Genomic DNA, 7,954 nt, shown 5'->3' on the forward strand with positions numbered 1-7,954 from the left:
CCTTGCTCTGCATATACCCTTGCACTGTTTTCCTTGCCTTGCTCTGCATCTACTACCCTTGCACTGTTCTCCTTGCCTTATTCTGCATCCACCCTTGCACTGTTATTGCCTTGCTCTGCATCTACCCTTGCACTGTTCTCCTTGCCTTGCTATGCATCTACCCTTGCACTGTTCTCCTCGCCTTGCTCTGCATTTACCCTTGCACTATTCACCTTGCCTTATTCTGCATCCACCCTTGCACTGTTCTTGCCTTGCTCTGCATCTACCCTTGCACTGTTCTCCTTGCCTTATTCTGCATCTACCCTTGCATTGTTCTCCTTGCCTTATTCTGCATCTACCCTTGCACTGTTCTCCTTGCCTTATTCTGCATCTACCCTTGCACTGTTATTCCCTTCCCCTCATCTACCCTTGCACTGTTCTCCTTGCCTTATTCTTCATCTACCCTTGCACTGTTCTCCTTGCCTTATTCTGCATCTACCTTTGCTCTATTCTCCTCTCCTTGCTCTGTATTTACTCTTGCACTGTTCTCCTTGCTTTATTCTGCATCTACTCTTGCACTGTTCTCTTTGCCTTATTCTGCATCGACCCTTGCATTGTTCTCCTTGCCTTGCTCTGCATCTACTCTTGCACTGTTCTCCTTGCCTTATTCTGCATCGGCCCTTGCACTGTTCTCCTTGCCTTATTCTGCATCCACCCTTGCACAGTTCTTGCATTGCTCTGCATCTACCCTTGCACTGTTCTCCTTGCCTTATTCTTCATCTACCCTTGCACTGTTCTCCTTGCCTTATTCTGCAACTACCCTTGCACTGTTCTCCTTGCCTTATTCTTCATCTACCCTTGCACTGTTTTCCTTGCCTTATTCTGCAACTACCCTTGCATTGTTCTCCTTGCCTTATTCTGCATCCACCCTTGCACAGTTCTTGCGTTGCTCTGCATCTACCCTTGCACTGTTCTCCTTGCCTTATTCTGCATCTACCCTTGCACTGTTCTCCTTGCCTTATTCTTCATCAACCCTTGCACTGTTCTCCTTGCCTTATTCTGCATCTACCCTTGCATTGTTCTCCTTGCCTTATTCTGCATCCACCCTTGCACAGTTCTTGCGTTGCTCTGCATCTACCCTTGCACTGTTCTCCTTGCCTTATTCTTCATCTACCCTTGCACTGTTCTCCTTGCCTTATTCTGCAACTACCCTTGCTCTATTCTCCTTGCCTTGCTCTGCATTTACCCTTGCACTGTTCTCCTTGCCTTATTCTGCATCTACTCTTGCACTGTTCTCCTTGCCTTATTCTGCATCGACCCTTGCATTGTTCTCCTTGCCTTGCTCTGCATCTACTCTTGCACTGTTCTCCTTTCCTTATTCTGCATCTACCCTTGCACTGTTCTCCTTGCCTTATTCTGCATCCACCCTTGCAATGTTCTTGCCTTGCTCTGCATCTACCCTTGCACTGTTCTCCTTACCTTATTCTTCATCGACCCTTGCACTGTTCTCCTTGCCTTATTCCGCATCTATCCTTGCTCTGTTCTCCCTGCCTTGCTCTGCATTTACCCTTGCACTGTTCTCCTTGCCTTATTCTGCATCTACTCTTGCACTGTTCTCCTTGCCTTATTCTGCATCTGCCCTTGCACTGTTCTCCTTGCCTTATTCTGAATCTACCCTTGAACTATTCTCCTTGCCTTGCTCTGCATTTACCCTTGCACTATTCACCTTGCCTTATTCTGCATCCACCCTTGCACTGTTCTCCTGTAACGCTCACCTGGTTCCCTCGGAGGCGCGGGTCTTGACTGGGCGGTGAAACCGTCTTCAACGTTAGGCGTAGGATTCGTTTGGCTCCCGGATTTGGCCCCTTTCTCACCGAAAGTTTGACCTGAAGGGTGAGGTGTCTGCAAGTGGAAAATCAAGGTATTAGTGGCTGGAAGGTTGGGAGAAGTTCCAAGCCCCTCTCTCCCTCTCTCCCCATGGTACTCGGTCGATTGTTGTGCTCACCTTAAATAGGTGAATGCTGGGCTCTCCATCCTGCGTCTCATGCAGGGGCGCTGGGTCCAGTTACTTCACTGGATATGAGTTCAGCCTCTTAATTGCAGAGGGTAAATTGAGAGCGATGCCGCCGTGTGCTGCACGAGCGTGACTTGTAAGTATTAAAGTTCCCTTTAGATTGCTCTCTTCAAATGTCTTATCTCCTTAATGTCTATGTCTTTTCCCTTTCAGATGCTGTCGGTGCCAAAGAAGATGCTCCCCCCAGGTTCGTGGCAGAGAGCGTAACAAGAAGATGATGAATACGAAGGCACGTAAGTAGAAAGGCTGCTCTAGGGCTGTAGAATGCACCTTAATGTCTCTTTTTGTATTTACAGGTGCCGGAATGCAGCGCGAGCAGAGTTGGAGCGAGCGTAACACAGGTAAGCAGTTTTGTAACTAAGCGTTACTAACCAATGTTCTTTGTCTTTGCAGGCCCGATGCCGGACGAGAAATGCAGAAAAAACGCCTTGAATGCTGCAGATGGATCGGGTAAGTTGAACCGCTAACTTTGCCTTTGCCTAACCTGTGCCTTTTGTTTTGCAGGAGCTGCTGAAGACTGAGGATTGGTTCCCAGCAGGTAATTTTCGTATTCTCAGGATCCGGAACTGAAGATTCGCTGGAGCTGACACGGTGAGCGTCCTGCTGCAGATGCAGAATAACGCGAAGCACATTGCACCAATCGGGTGTGGTTTAAATAGTCCATAGGAGTGCTTAGGTGTCTTCTTCCACAGCCTCGCCCAGGCAAAAGAGTTCCTGCTTCCAGAAGGGGTCCAGCATCAATGATCCAGGGAGTGGTGCCTGCCCCACCCAGAAGGAAAAGTAGTCCCTGTCAGAAGAGAGTGAAACATCATCTTGCTGGTAAGTAAGCAGCATGGTCTGCTGCAGGTAGGTCCACCCAAGCACTTTCACACTTGTTATGAGCCCGGCGCTTCCTGTGCCGGGACGGGTCCATGCTATGAGCCTGGCACCACCGGTGCCAGGACAAGGTCCAAAAGGTCCCTATTGGGACTTGCTGGTGCCGATAGTATATGTTAGGAGGCTGCTTCCAAGGATGTTGGGTAGGTCCTGACTCTTTGGAAGCAGTGGTCATGACAGCACCCCCCCTCAAGGCCCCTCCCAAATTCGTCTTCTCCGGGGGTTTCGGTTTATCAGGAAAAGTTCGATGAAACTTCTTAACCAGACGGGGTGCATGAACATGTTCCGACGGTTCCCAAGATCGTTCCTGGGGGCCATAACCTTTCCAGTCAATCAGATAGTATAATTTTGATTTGGAAATCTTGGAGTCTAAGATGTCTTGTATTTCGAATTCCAGTTCTCCGTCCACAAGAATAGGGTCTGGAGATTTCGTCAAACGGGTTCCAGGTTGCAAGGGTTTCAGTAGAGAAACGTGGAAAACTGGATGTATTTTCATATGGGCAGGTAGGCCCAATTTAACTGCCCCTGGATTAATTATGGCAGTGATTGGGTAAGGTCCCAGGTATCGTGGATTGAAAGTACGCGGTCCTTTTAGCGGTAAATGTTTGGTGGATAGCCAGACTTGATCTCCCACAAGATATTGAGGAGCTTCCTTTCGATGTATGTCCGCACACTTCTTGTATTGTTCCTTGGCCCGCTTAAGGTGAGACGTGGCCTCTTTAAAGGCTTGAGTGATTGTAGAATGCAGATGATCTACAGCGGGTGTCCCAAGATTTTGAGGTGGATCAAGATTTGAGGTGCGAGGGTGGAGTCCATATAAAAGAAAAAAAGGAGTTTTTCCGGTTCCGGCATGGACTGAATTATTATAAGCGTACTCCGCAATCCAGAGAATGTCTTTCCAAGTGCCCTCCGACTGTTGTAACATGCAGCGCAGATACTGTTCCAGGGTTTGGTTGGTCCTCTCGGTCTGCCCGTCGGTCTGGGGATGATGGCTGGTTGAAAGCCTTACGTCAATTTGGGCTAGGCGACAACAACTCCGCCAGAAGTGGGAAATAAATTGACTTCCTCTATCTGAGATTAAAACTGAAGGAAAGCCGTGCAACCGAACGATGTTTTCGAGGAACTCTCGGGCCAGAATTGAAGCTGTAGGTAACCCTTTCAATGGGATAAAATGAGCCATCTTCGAGAATAGGTCCACAATCACTAACATTGTATTAAATCCGGAGCATGGTGGTAAATCCGTGATGAAGTCCATGGAGAGAGTATGCCACGGGTGTGGAGGAATGTCTATTGGATGTAAGAGACCTGCTGGCTTCTCCTTCTGGCTTTTGCTTTGAGCGCACACACCACAGGAATTTATGAAATCCTTAATGTCCTTTCTCCAAGATGGCCACCAGAAATGTCTTTTTATTTTTTCCGACGTTTTGGCAATGCCGGGATGTCCTTCCATTAAGGAGCCATGGTAACAAGAGATCATCTGTCTTTGTAAATCGGTACATGGTAGATATAATCTTCCCCGAAAGTATAGTAAGTTCTTATCCATTGTGAAATCTTTTCCCTTGAGTTGCCAGTCTTGCACTTCTGCTGGAGTCAGAAGTTCTTTAATTTTAGCTTCAATGTCTTCAATGGATTGTGCACTCATCAAACCCAGGATTCTCTGTTCCGGAATTATGGGTACTGGTTCAGGATTGGTCGTGAGTTCATCTACTCCAATTCGGGAGAGAGCATCTGCTTTACCATTCTTGTTGCCTGGTCGGTAAGTTATCACAAAGTCGAATTCGGCAAAAAATAATGCCCAGCGAAGTTATCTAGAGGATTGAGCTTTGGCTGATTTAAGGTACTGTAAATTACGATGATCCGTGATGACGGTGACTGTGTGTCGGGCTCCCACGAGATAATGCCGCCAGGCTTTAAAGGCGGACTTAATAGCCAAAAGTTCCTTATCTGTAATGGTATAGTTGATTTCAGGAGCCGAAAATTTGCGGGACCAAAATGCCACTGGGTGTAACTGGTTTGTTTCTGGGTCTCTTTGTGAGAGCACTGCTCCCATTGCGAGAATGGAAGCATCAGTCTCCACGATATAAGGAAGTTCCGGGCGAGGATGTTTTAAAACTGGAGCCGAGGTGAATTTTGTTTTTAGTTCCTGAAAAGCTTGTTCAGCCTCCGTAGACCACTCGAAACGTTTATTCTTTCTGAGAAGGGCTGTAATGGGTTGGACTACTTGAGAAAAATCAGGAATAAATCTACGATAAAAGTTGGCGAAGCCCAACATGCTTTGAACTCCTTTCACAGACGTTGGTGAGGGCCACTTAATGATAGCGTCCACTTTTCTTGAGTCCATGTGGACTCCATTAGGTGACAAAATAAATCCCAAAAATTCGACCTCAGTGACATGAAAAACGCATTTCTCCAGCTTTGCAAAAAGTCTGTGTTTTCGGAGCCTCTCCAGTACTGCTGTGACGTGTTTTCGATGATCCGCCTCAGAGGACGAGTAGACCAGAATGTCATCAATATAGACAACTACACAAACGTCGATGAGCTCTCTGAGGACGTCATTCATAAAATACTGAAAAGCAGCCGGTGCGTTGCATAACCCAAAGGGCATTACTTGATACTCAAACAGTCCATATTTAGTACGAAAGGCCGTCTTCCATTCGTCGCCCTCTTTTATTCGTACTAAATGGTAAGCTCCTCTGAGGTCCAGCTTTGTGTAGATACAGGCACTTTTAACTTGGTCAAGAAGTTCAGGGATCAATGGTAACGGATATCTGTTCTTAATCGTAATCTGGTTCAGGGCACGGTAATCTATACATGTTCTTAGGTCTCCTTCTTTTTTTGGAATGAAGAACAAAGCTGAAGAGGCTGGGAACTTCGAAGGACGGATAAATCCATTAGCCAGGTACTGGTCCAAATACTGCCTCAGGTGAAGATTTTCAGGTTCTGTGAGGGCATAAATTCGACTGTACGGAGGAGTGGATCCCGGAACCAAGTCTATCTGGCAGTCGTATGATCTGTGAGGAGGCAGCGAATTAGCTTGATCTTTCCGAAAGACATCTTGAAATTCCCGGTATTCAGGAGGCAGGTGATGACTCTCAGAAGTAGTTGCTACTAACTTAGTGGTAGGCGGAGGATAACAGGTAGGAGCGCATTCTGGAAACCGGATTGTCTTTGCTCGCCAATCGATTTGGGGATTGTGTTTCTCCAACCAAGGGATTCCCAGGATAACTTGAAACTGCGGAGCCTTGATCACATCAAACACGATCTTCTCTTGATGTCCATCTTGGCTTACCAACGTCACTTCCATGGTGGTGTGAGTTACTGGTCCGGAAGCTATTTCCGTACCATCCACGGTGGTGATGACGTCTTTCACCGTCTTAGGACAAAGAGATAGATTCATCCTGGCGGCCAATTCACAGTCCACGTAATTGCTGATTGCGCCACTATCAATGTATGCTTTAATGGCATGCATACGATTGGGTTGTTCTGGACTCACGAAGACCATGGGCATGATGAAATGCGAGGTCAAAGAACTGGTTTTAACGCTCGGCAAGCGGACCTCTACACTTGTCGGGCGAGGTCGTTTTCCGACTCTGAATCTTTGGCACCTTTATCGGAAGCTCCTACTATCTTCTTCCTTGGTTTCACTGGGCAATCTTGAAGGAAATGCCCTGAGTTTCCGCAATAGAGGCACAATTGCAGTTGTCTTCTCCTTTCCCTTTCCTTTTGGGTTAGAGGTCCTTTCACAACCCCAATCTTCATGGGTTCCACGGTATCATTTCCTTTAGCGGAACTCTGTGGTCTTGAAAAGGTTCGAGTCTCAATTCTGGAACGATCGGCTTTTCGATTTTGTATTCTATGATCCAATTGAACCACCAGATCGATGTATTCGGAACAGTCTTGTGGAGGATTCACCACCTGAGCCAGAACGTCTTTAAGTTCTCCACGCAGGCCTCTGTAGAAAAGGGTGACCCTCTTATCCTCAGGCCATCCGGTTTCAACCACTAGTCTGTTAAATGATGCAATGTAGGCCAGAAGATCTTGATTGCCCTGTCGCAGTGAAAGAAGTTCATTGTCCAGGGCCTGTCCCTGAGAATGTCTTGTGAACAATCTTTCCATACTAGCTTGGAAGTCCTGGAAATTGTAAAGAATTGGGTTATCCTGAGTCACTAAAGGAATAGACCAATCTGCGGCACTGCCACTAAGATATGAGAGCACGAAGGCCACCTTAGCCTGGTCCATTGGAAAAGCGGCAGGTCTACACAAAAAGTGCAAACGACACTGATTGATGAACACAGCATATCTTTTCGGATCACCTGAAAAGCGATCGGGCGGGGCCAAAGGTACATTTCCTGGTAGATTAATTTGCACCGGATTAGAGGAAGTCGTTGGAGCATGGCTCCCCCCAGGGGTAGGCAGAGGAGTTTGTCCCGCTTGGGCTTGCAACAATTGTCTAGCCAAATCGTCTGTTCGTTCCTTAGAAACCACTAACTCCCTCCTTAGGGAATTTGTTTCCTGGCGCGCTGCGTGTACTTCTGCTCTCAACTCCCCGAGCAACTGGGCCAATTGGTCTATGTCTGAAGTTTCCATTGCGCCTGGGCGGGAAATATGTGGTAAGGCTTCGCGTTCTGTAACGCTCACCTGGTTCCCTCGGAGGCGCGGGTCTTGACTGGGCGGTGAAACCGTCTTCAACGTTAGGCGTAGGATTCGTTTGGCTCCCGGATTTGGCCCTTTTCTCACCGAAAGTTTGACCTGAAGGGTGAGGTGTCTGCAAGTGGAAAATCAAGGTATTAGTGGCTGGAAGGTTGGGAGAAGTTCCAAGCCCCTCTCTCCCTCTCTCCCCGTGGTACTCGGTCGATTGTTGTGCTCACCTTAAATAGGTGAATGCTGGGCTCTCCATCCTGCGTCTCATGCAGGGGCGCTGGGTCCAGTTACTTCACTGGATATGAGTTCAGCCTCTTAATTGCAGAGGGTAAGTTGAGAGCGATACCGCCGTGTGCTGCACGAGCGTGACTTGTAAGTATTAAT

This window comes from Ambystoma mexicanum, chromosome 11 (genome assembly GCF_040938575.1).
Source record: "Ambystoma mexicanum isolate Mex_15411 chromosome 11, UKY_AmexF1_1, whole genome shotgun sequence".
In the NCBI taxonomy this organism is placed as follows: domain Eukaryota; kingdom Metazoa; phylum Chordata; class Amphibia; order Caudata; family Ambystomatidae; genus Ambystoma; species Ambystoma mexicanum.